Below are 11788 nucleotides of genomic sequence, written 5' to 3'. Positions count from 1 at the left end.
GAGGTTGTGGGGTAAAGGGAACACTTCTGCATTGCTGGTGGGAGTGAAAACTGGTACAGTCCCTTTGGAAATCAGTATGGTAATTTCTTAGAAAACATTGTTTTCCATAATCAGAACCTGAAAAAAACCTAAATACCCCTTAACCAGAGAATGGATAAGGAAAATGTGTCACATTTACACAATGGAATACTACACACCAGAAAAAAATAATCACATCTTGAGATTTTCAGGCAAATGGATGGATCTAGAAAGCATCACTATGAGTGAGGTAACTTAGACCTAGACTGACAAACATCATATGTACTTACTCATAAGTGACTATTATACAAAAAGCAAAGAAAACCAGCCTACAATTCGCATTCCCAGAGAACCTAGACAATAATGAGGACTGAAAGAGAGACATACATGGATCTAATCTATATAGGAAGTAGAAAAATACAAGATCTCCTGAGTAAATTGGAAGCATGGGAACCATGAGAGGGTTGAAGGGATGGAGGAAGGAAGGAGAACAGAGAAAAATGTATAGCTCAATAAAATTTTTAAAAAGAATGATTGAATGAAAGGAGGAAAAAACCAACAAGCAACAGCTCTTTCTTCCAGAAAATACTCCTCTCTGACTGTTTTTCTCTAATCTAAGGTGTCCAGTCTTTGGTTTCTCTGTGCCACATTAGTTAAAAAATTCTCTTGTTTTGTTTTCTTCATTAAACAACCTGATTCCAACTTATAGCATGTAGGTCATGAGAGCATATGTACTTTTTTATTTTTCTTTACCCCCCCCTTAATTAGGACACTGCAATATGATATTGTCATCTACAAAGATCACATACAAGAACCTCATAGTTGAGTTAAAGCATTTAAACACTCATAATGCTTTAAGGACGTTTATGATTTTTTGTATTGTACAGTATTTATAGCTAACCCTGGCCACATGCAGCCTGAGAGAAATCAGTTCTGAATGTTGTCCAATATATAAGCTGCACCTTAAGATGTCATATTCAGAGGACATCACTAACTGTCCTCTATGATAGATGACAGGTTAGAGCTCAATTTACTCTCCTTGCTCCTGATGATCCTCTGAGCCACCAAGAATTCCTCTGTGTTCACATACAAAAGGTAATCGTGGCTAGACTTTTTGACTGTTGGCATTCTCTTGTTGTACAATGGTGGAGAAGGCAATGGTGCTCTCACTCAAGTATGTAGCTATCCTCCCAAACAACTGTATGTAATTCTGACTTAATTGCTTGTGGCCTTATAAAGGGGGCTAAAAGTAAGCAGTTATAGAAAGAGCAGGCAGGGGCCTTCATCTGTGTGGTCTTGGGAAAATCATCATTCATGTTGGATACAGACCTTCATGTGTGGTTGCTTTAAGGTCACTAATGCTCTTTTTTCTAACTCCTCTCCCATTGCCCTGTAAGTAAATATCAAAAAACCAATGGCTCCCCAGAGTGAACACTGGTAGAATTGTACCACAACTTTATCATTAGAACCTTAGGAAGAGGTATAGAAAATACTTTGCCCTTCTTAGAGAAGAAATTTTAGCAACACTTCTTCTGAAGAACTATCTGGTGTCTTTCTAAAGTTGTGAAGTTTTTCAACTAAACATATCTTAGGAGGTATAAGAACACAGTTGAATTAAATATTAAATTAAATATTTTAAAATATAATATATTTGTTGATTTAAGCAATTAAATTTAGAACAAAACCAAGACTAGATAATCAATTTTAATACTTCTTATCAGTACCAGTTTTATGTACTTTATGCATTTATGAAGTACTGGTACAGCCATCTCTGTAGATATAAAGATAAACAAACCAAACTTTCTTCAAACCTCATAAATGCAACAACAGCCAGTATATATAACAGATTATTTTTAAATACAATTAAGAATTGTGCTTGCTGAATGCTACTCATATTTTGGGGAGGAATATAGATCCTGTTAGGAAATTAGAGCAAATGCACCAAAGACATTTATCTTTGGAAGATAAGAGATTTGTTTCAGAGGAAGAGAAAATAAACATAAAGCACAAAAGCGAGAGACTAACAGATGCTGTTTACCATTTCTGACGGCTCCTAGGCAGAACCATCATGGTACCTGAAGGAATCTCTGTGGCGTGGGGTAACATCACATGGGTAAGTCATAAGATGTCAATGAATGTGGAATTGTGAGGGGGACATATTAGTCATAAGGGGTATTCTCACTAAAGTGAACCTACCAAAATTCTGTAGAAGAGGAGCTACATTGGTTAGACAGTGTCTGGAGAGAACTGGAGTGTGAGAAATCCAATTAGATACTGAAAATAGACCCATACAGAAGGCAGAAATGTTTGTGGACTCAGTAGACTTTTTAATAAAATTTCATTCACAAAGAAGTACACAAATAAACCTACAAGGCTCACAAGCAATCTGATGAAGCTTTAGTCAAGCATCAAGGTCTCCAGAAACCAGCAAGTGAACTGATCTTGCAGAGAAACACACTGACATTCATGAATCTCCCACTGAGGCTACAGTTTTTATGGTCACCCACCTTCAAACTGTTGGCATCCAACTATGATCACATTGCCCCATGCTGGAGACAAAGGCACACCTTCAACACATCAATTAGGAAAATGAAATAAAGTAAGGATTTTACTTGGGAGTCTTAGATGTGTTTCTTGTCACAAAACAGATAGTTAACGAACTTATTCAACAATAATTCTGGGTCTCCCGTTACAGCATATTCTCTGTATTACCCCATCCCTTTCGGTCAAAGGTATAGTAAGCCAAATTGTACCTACTTCATTCTAGGCTGTTTGAAACTGTTCGTCTGTTTGAACTTTTCAGCCCTTACATGTTCAGGCTGGCATGGGCATCAGAGACAAAGAGAATAGAGGGAGGCATTGGCTTTTTATTGGAGTCAGGATGAGCCAGTTATCTTTATATGGCATGGTGATTTGCTTATCTGATGAAGGCAGACCATTGTTTCCTACTGTGTTACTACTATAATTGTGGCTTTAGGCCAGGTTATACATTTGGACTTATTTATCCTCCTGAAATGTATGTTCCAATGTGGCTAACCACTCTATGTGAGTGTAGATAAATTATATAGTATATGGCCTTTATGAAAACAGTTGGCCATGTCCTGTGTCAAGGGAAACATTTCTTTCTCAACTCAGGAATGATTACATGTTCTGAAGGCCATTTTTTTTTATTCTATTGGCCCTGAACATCTCCAACAAATGCCACCGTGAGATGAGCTAATGTTTGTTTAGAATATTCATCCCCTAGTAAGTATCACTTTCCCCCTTTTCAGCAATTTGCTCCAAACTGCAGTATAAAATGTCTCATTATTGACGTGGCATTATCAAGTTCCATCATGATTGACCTGATGTCACACTGTTTTGTAACAAAACTGGTTGCTGTCAATCAAAGGCACTTACAGAAACCCGTTATAAACACAGAGAACAATTTGTGCCGGCAAAGAACCATCTGGTGCACTCCTTGCTTTGAGTGATGAGACTTGTGGTTATTTAAAAATCATTAAAGTTTAAATGTGAAGTTTTGGTGTGTTAAAGTCTTTGCTTAATCTTTGAAACCTTCAATATTGTGATAACTTTCTGAGAATGGTAAGAAAGCTTAGGACATCTTGCAAAACTTTTAATTAATTTTTATGACCCATACTAGTTAAAAAGTCTACCACATGACTCTTCTTTGTAAAGGAGAAAGCATTTCTCAATGTGAAAAAGAAATGAGGGTCTGCAGGAGACACAAAGAGAGGTTGAACATAGACTAGAAGAGAGAAGGAGTGAGATGTCTGTTCTGGTCAGTTTTTGTCAACTTGACACAAATTAGAGTCACCTGCATAGGAAAAATCACAATTGAGATATTGATCCATTAAACTGGCCTGTGGGCATGTCTGCAGGGCATTTTTAATTTTTTTTTTATTAGTGTAGAAAGGCCAAACCTATGGTGGGCTGTAACATCCCTAAGCAGGTGAGCCTGAACTATATAGAAAAGCAACTGAGTATGTCAGAGCAAGCAAACCTTAATGTTCTCTGCTTTGGTTTCTGCCTCTAGGTTTCTGCCTTGAGTTCTTGTCCTGACTTCCATCTGTGATGAAGGAAACCCCTTTCTACCCCAGTTGGTTTTGGTCACCATCTTATCCCAATAATAGAGAAGCAAGCTAGGACAACATGTTGGACTTGTCTACTGAAAAGGAGAAAAAAAAAACAGGGAAAGTAAGATTGCCTTCTTTCACGTTCTTACATGCATGCCAATGTTCCTCGGTGGCCCAGCAATATTCTCAACTCTGAAACCATACTGTGGTCCTCAAACCTTGTCAGTACATTTTCTTTTCTTCTACTACCGTTTCTGTCAATTTGCTTAGAAGCTATTATCACATGTTTGTTTATATTCTCTAAAATCAATTTCCTAAGATTTTGAAGAAAAAGCAAAGCGAGCAGAGAGCTAGGTTTAGCATGAATACATGCAAGGGAGAATGGTCTCCTGAATCTCCCTGCAGCAGGCAGGAAGCAGTCTATGACTGTAAGCATGACGTGGACTGGGGACAACCTCTATTTGAAAAACACCTTAAAAAGTTTATTTCTATCTTTGGGTACTTTGTACTCTTACCGGGTTTTAGTGCAAACTCTTCTGCTTCTCAGAACATAGAGCTCATAGTTTTTTGCCTTTTCACCTAACTGTTCTTTGCACTACCCTAAAACAGGTATTTCTAGCTCAGTCTTGCATTCCTTTCATACTTGAGATTACAAGTGCCCACACTCTCTCCCCCTCATCCTTCTCTCTCTCTCAACGTTTTTGCACTCACTCTGAAATCACAACCTAACACCAACAATTACGTTTGTTCAGTTGTCAAATGGCTTTCCCATGACTTCATTGTGGTTTGTAATGGAAGAACCAGTGCTCATGATTTTCACTTTCCCAGCTTTTATTGTATGAGATACACTCTGAAGAGAAGGCAGAATGTTGATAGGGTATCATCGTTGATAGACATAAACGCAACTCCAATGGCCTGCTCATTGTTAGTATAGAATCTTATCCTTCCTCCTTTTAGATTATTATTTACGTGGACAGATAGAATTTGAAGACTTAAAAATCTCTTTCAAATCTAACATGGCGTGCTAAGCCTTAAAGTAGAGGAAAACTAATGTACTTCATGTTCTGTGGTCATTGGCAGAGTTGTTTCCTACAATGAGTGCTTTACAACTTTTCAAATTAAAATCTTATTAATATTTTTATTATAATTTATTTTTCATACTGTATATTTTGATTGTGGTTTCCCCTCCCTCATCTCCTCTCAGATCTTCCCTGCCTCCCATCATCCAACTTCAGGGATTTCTTTCTCTCTCTCCCTCAAAAGAAAACAGAGCAATAAAAAAAAACAGACAGATGAACAGAAAGTAAAAAGAAAAAATGCAAAAAGAAAAACCATGAGAAACACTCCCCCTGTTGGTGTCCGGGTGTTTTCCCCTTTCTTCGAGGTGCTATGCAGGGCTGTTTTTCTCCTAGCTTCCTGCCTTCTCTGCTCGCTGTGCCAGCTTGGGGGATTAGTTTAGAGAGAGCTTGGCCCTCTTTTGATATAGTAATTCCACCTGCAAGCAAGGTTTCCACCGCAGCTCCTAAGCCTAATACGTCTGACATCGCAGCTGCTCTCTAGCTGGTGTCACTGGACACCTGGCACCCTCTTTCTCTGTTCCGGATGGAAGGGGGCTCTCGTCCTTCTGCCCCCAAGTATGTATACCCGACTTGTGCTTAATAAAGCTGTCATTTACTCTTTGGGTGAATGAGCCTGGTCTCTCTGTGTGTGTCTGTTCAACTCCTAGGATATCGATCCAGTCTCGTGGTTCAGTTTGGGAAGCACACACCCTTATCAGAGAGTGGGTTTCGCAGATTGGGCGGCACCCCCCCCCCCCACATACACACAAGGCATAAAAACTGGAAACTATAGTAGGTAAGCAAATAATAACTAAAGTTAAAAAAGGACTAAAAAATCATTATGGCACAAAGCATCTCCAACAATACCATGGAGTTTGCTTTGTATTGGCCATTTATTTACTGCTGTGTGTGGGGGCACCTTTAAATGTGGTTATATACCTACCTAGTAAGGTTACCCTGAAGGAAACTAATTTTTCCTTTTCAAATGATTGTCAATTAGAGATAGCTTCTGTTTTAGGGATGGGAGCCTTCATATACTTCCCCTCTCAACTCTGTGACCCCACATAACTTACACCTGTGCAGGCCCTGCGCCTGCTGCTATCGTCAATGGGAGTTTCCATGAGCATCAGACCTGTTGTTCTCTGGAAGACACTGTTTCTTGCATCTCCACTGGCTCTTAAAATTTTCTACCTCCTCTTCTACCTAGACTTTAACAGCATCTTTATTGTATATTAAGAAATTAGAAATTAAGAAAATGAGACTCTTAAAGTTATTGTTCCAGCATTAATTACATACCAACGTCTCAATAAAATGCGTTACAATGGGTTTGCTCAAGTTTTGGTCATGACAGAGCTGCTTTAAAAATTATATTATATTTTGGAGCTGAAGAGATGCTCCTGCAGTTAAGAACATTTGTTGCTTTACAAAAATCTGGGTTCCTTTCCATGCATTGACAAGGCAGATTACAACGGTCTATCAATTTCAGTTCCAGATGATTCAATGCCATTTTCTAGCTTCTTCAGGCCCTGCATACATATGGTACACATACATATAACCAGCCCTGATAAATATGTATTTATAAACATTGTAACATATGATATTTTACATAATATAGAGCAAATAATATAGCAGAATAGGTTGCCATGCTCCTTTAATTTTGTACAGACAGAGCACAAGGTAACATCTGACATCCATAGATGTAGCTAGCAAGAAGAATAGAATCCTACTAATGTAAGTCTCATGTATGTGCATGCGTGATTACCGTACAGAGACTTTTGAGTCTTCTCAAAGATGGTTTTAGTGTCTCTTAGTAGCATCTCTCTTGACAGAAATTGTGGAGGGCCGCAGCCACATTCTCCATCACAAGATGGCGCTGACATCCGGCTTCACCGCCAGGTGAATGCACATGTGCTTGGTAATTTCCCACTGCTGTCCCTGCCTACTCCCAAGGCATTCACCTGGGATTATGGACAGTTGACCTATCCAAGAGTGACATGTCTGAAGCAAGGACTGCTTCCTTTATATAGGGCTGGGTTCACCTTGTCCGGGGTCCCCAGCCATGTTGGCTGATACTCTCTCTCCCAAGAAGTATTAAAGTTATTTCTGCAGAAGGATCCTAGTGTTCCGCATGGTTCTTGCTGGCGAGACCGGGCCTGGGACAAGAAATAACGTATTCTATTATGCTCTGAGATTAATGGAGGAGAAAATGCAGATTAGAGAAAAAGAAAGATAAGACAGCTGACAAGATTTATACATGGATTAAACAGCTCTTCTGTACCTCATCTTCAGGTCCCTCTTCTACAACCCCAACTGTGTGTGAGCCCATTGCTAACTTTAGAAACTTGCTGCTTGGTATTAAAGTTTTACATGTTTTTAAAATTGTTTTCTTTTTGAATTCTTGGGTATATTTGTATTTATTTAAGTGTCTACAGTTTAATTTTGAAAATTCTTACTCTTTTCATCAGCATGTGAGGAAAGGACGTTTCCACCTAATTCATGTGATACATTTGTATACTTGCTGTTTGAGTTATGTTCTATAACAGTGTCTTTTTTGCTCTCCAAGATTTTTTTAAATCATTCCAGATATTTTCTTACTAAAATTCTATAGTTTGCTTCTTCCTACTTAAGTCATTATTGGTTACACATTATTTTCATATGTTAACTGCCCTATTTCTATTTAAGTTTCATTTTTAAAATATCCTGACACAATACAACTTTTTTGGTTTGTTTATATTTTTTTGTTTGTTTTCTGAGACAAGGTTTCACCATGCAACAGCATTGGCTGTCCTAGTACTTACTCTGTAGACCAGGCTGGTCTGTCTTGAACTCACACAGATCTACTTGCCTCTGTCTCCTGAGTGCTGAGATTAAAGACATGAGCTTCCATGGCTTGGTTTAGTCCTCAGACTTTTAAATCCTAGGCTGTGACTCCATACAGTGGAGTGGAGAAAGGTTTGGTAACAGTAAAATATTGTGAACACTGGTTCTTTTCTTTTAGTCTATTAGGAACACTTCACTGAACTGATGACTGACTGTGGCATTGTTTCCCTGGGTTGCAGTAGCAAGATCTAGTTTTCTGTCTTTCTTTTTTATCCTTATTTTATTTATTCTTGTCTCATACAATATATCTTTTTTTTTGGGGGGGGGGGTACCAAAATTCTTTATTTAAAGAAATGGTACAAATGAAAGAACTTAAGCGGATGTTTCGGTGCGACTTATAGAAAAGATAAAGGCAGACCGACATGCACGCACTGCCTCAGTGACCAGTAAAGTCACTTGTGGCTTTGGGGAAGTCAGCTTAGCTCTGATTACTATGTCCCAGGGTGGGCTTGTCAAACAGATATTCTGCCATGCCAGCTTCAGGAGCTCCCATCTTGCGCAAGTTGGTCACGTGGTCACCCAGTTCCTTGATGGATTTCACCTGCTCATTCAGGTAATGTGTCTCAATGAAGTCACACAAATGGGGGTCATTTTTGTCAGTAGCCAGTTTGTGCAGTTCCAGTAGTGACTGATTCACACTCTTTTCCAGGTGCAGTGCACACTCCATTGCATTCAGCCCGTTCTTCCAGTCGTCACTGTCTGGTTTCTTGATATCCTGCAGGAAGATTCGGCCGCCTCGTTCGTTCTGCAGCTTCATCAGTTTCTCAGCGTGTTCCCTCTCCTCATGAGATTGGTGGAGAAAGTATTTGGCAAAGTTCCTCAGAGCCACATCATCCCGGTCGAAGTAGCAAGACATAGACAGGTAGACGTAGGAGGCATACAGTTCCAGGTTGATCTGGCGGTTGATGGCAGCCTCTGAGTCCTGGTGGTAGTTCTGGCGCACTTGCGAGGGGGACACGGTGGTCATGGCGGCGGCGGCTGGCGACGCTGGAGCGGCGGAGCGACGAGGTTGCAGAGGGTTCTGGCTTGGAGCAGCCGGCTGGGGTCGGAGGGGTCGAGCGCCGGGTTCCGTTCAAGCACTGTTGAAGCAGGAAACCGCGGCGACTCCGGGCGAGAACGTCTGGCCTCATACAATATATCTTGACCACACCGTCCTGTCCCTACTCTTCTTCCAGCCTTTTCCACACTTCCCAGGTCCATTGCTCCTCAGGCCTCCCAGTGATATCAACCGAACTTGGCAGAACAAGCTGCACCAAGGCTAGACACATGCTCTCATATCAAGTCAGGGCAAGGTAGCACAGTAAGAGTAAAAACGTCCCAAGAGCAGGCAAAAGAGTCCGAGACACCCCCACTCCTACTTTTAGGAATTCAATAAAAAAACTCATGTTAAAGAACCTTAGCACCTATGCAGAGGACCTGGTGCAAACTTATGCAGGCTTCTTGTTTGATGCTTCAGTCCCTGTGAACATTCATGAGCCCTGCTTGTGATCCCCCCCCCCCATATGCTGTGAATACCATTGGTTAATAAAGAAACTGGCTTGGCCTGATACGGTAGAATAGAGCTATGCGGGGTGGGGGAGAACTAAACTGAATGCTGGGAGAAAGAAGGGTGGAGTCAGTGAGAAGCCATGAAGCTGCCTCCAGAGACAGATGCGCTGAAACTTTGCTGGTAGGCCATGACCTCATGGGTGATGTTCAGATTAATATAGAAGATTAAATTAAGATGTAAGAGTTAGCCAATAAGGAGCTAGAACTAATGTGCCAAGCAATGATTTAAATGATATAGCTTCTGTGTGATTATTTTGGGGCTGAGTAGCCAGAAACCAACAAGCAGCCTTCTACTACATGCTTAGTTGATTCTGTGGGCTGAATTCTCCTGATATCTTTCATCCTTTGGCTCTTACAATCATTTCTCCCCATCTTCTGCAGAGTATTTCCTAATTTTTGGCTGTATCTGCTCTTTGGCTGTATCTGCTCCCATCAACTGCTGGAAGAATCCTCTCTGAGGATGACTGGGATAGGCACTAATCTCTTGAATAGAGCACAATATCATTATTAATCATTTCATTGACTTTTACTTGTTTGTTTCATCAGTTGTTTTTGGTTCTACCCTATGTCTCTAAGCAATCCAACTTCCAGATCCTTGTCATCTAAGCAGTGCTTGCTATGGGCTGTTTCTCATGGAGTGGGCCTCAAGTTAGACTGTTCATTGGCTGGCTACTCCCTTGCTACAGCACATCTTACAGGCAGGACATATTGTGGATTGTAACATTTTGTGGCTGGCTTGGTATCCCCATCCCACCATTGGGAGCCTATCCTGGATACAGAAGATTGCTGCTTCAGGTTCCATATCCTCCTTTACCAGGAGTTTTCACTGGGGTTACCCTTATAGTTTCAAGAAAGTTTCCATTGCACTAGGTTTCCATATCATCCCTAAATGCCCACTTGTTTCAAACCTTTTCCTCTTGATTCCCTTTCTCTGTCCTGCCCTTCCCCACTTGATCTTTCCTGTTCACATCTCTACCCAACTCCAGTCCACCCACAAAAATCTATTCTATTTTTCTTTCCAGGAAAACAATGCCTCCTTCCTGGATCTGTGGATTATAGTGTGATTATCCTTCACCTTAAAGCTAATACCCACTTATAAGAATACATACTATGTTTGTCTTTCTGGGTCTGGGTTGCCTCACTTAATTTTTTTTTTTAAATTTTATCCACTTGCCTACAAAGTTCACAATGTCATTGTTTTTAACAGCTGAGTAACACTTCTTTGTGCAAATGTACCACAATTTATTTATCCATTCTTTAGATGAGGAACAATCTAGGTTATTTCTAGTTTCTGGATATTATGAGGAATAAAGCCACTGTAAATAGTTGAGCAAGTGTTGTTGTGGTATGATAGAGCATCTTTTGGGTATATACCCAAGAGTGGTATAGCTGCATCTTGAGGTAGATTGATTTCTAGTTTTCTGAGGAACCGTCATATTGATGTCCATGTAACTGTAGGCATTTTCACTCCCACCAGTAATGGAGGTGTGTTCCCCTTGTTCCATATCCATGCCAACATAAGATGGCATTTTTGTTGTTGATCTTATCCACTCTGATAAGTATAAGATAGAATTTCAGAGTAGTTTGATTTTCCTTGATGGGTATTGATGTTGAGCATTCCTTGAAGTGTTTTTCAGCCATTTGAGATTCTTCTGTCTTAAATTCTCTGTTCAGATCTGTATAACATTTCTAACTGGATTGTTTGACTTGTTGATGTCTAGTTTCTTAAGTTCTTTATATATTTTGAATATTAGCTCTCTGTCAGATAGAGAGTTGTTGAAGATCTTTTCTCATTCTAAAGGCTGCTGTTTTGTCTTATTAAAGGTGTTCTTTGAATTAAAGAAGTTTGTCAACTTCATGAGGTCCTATTTATTAATTTTTGATCTTAGTACCTGAGTTATCAGTGATGTGCTTAGGGAATTGTTTCCAGTGCTGATGCATTCAACGCTATCCAGTACTTTCTCTTCTATTATACAATGTCTGGCTTTATGCTGAGTTCTTTGATCCACTGGGACTTGACTATTGTACAGGGTGATAAATACAGATTTGTTTGTGTTCTTCTACATGCTGACATCCAGTTAGACTACCACCATTTGTTAAAGATACTCTGTTTAATTGTGTATCATTGAATTCTTTATTAAAAATTAGATGTCCATAGGTGCGTGAATTTATTTTGGATTTTCAACTCAATTACATTGATATATGTAT

At 39.8% G+C, this 11788-nt stretch overlaps 1 pseudogene; it reads right to left on the bottom strand.

The window, feature by feature from the left end:
* Positions 1-8298: 8298 nt before the first annotated feature.
* Positions 8299-9155, bottom strand: LOC148122247 (ferritin heavy chain pseudogene; annotated as a pseudogene).
* Positions 9156-11788: the final 2633 nt, after the last annotated feature.

This window comes from Myodes glareolus, chromosome 4 (genome assembly GCF_982192425.1).
Source record: "Myodes glareolus chromosome 4, mMyoGla1.1, whole genome shotgun sequence".
NCBI lineage: Eukaryota > Metazoa > Chordata > Mammalia > Rodentia > Cricetidae > Myodes > Myodes glareolus.
This window is presented reverse-complemented; position numbering and strand designations above follow the sequence as displayed.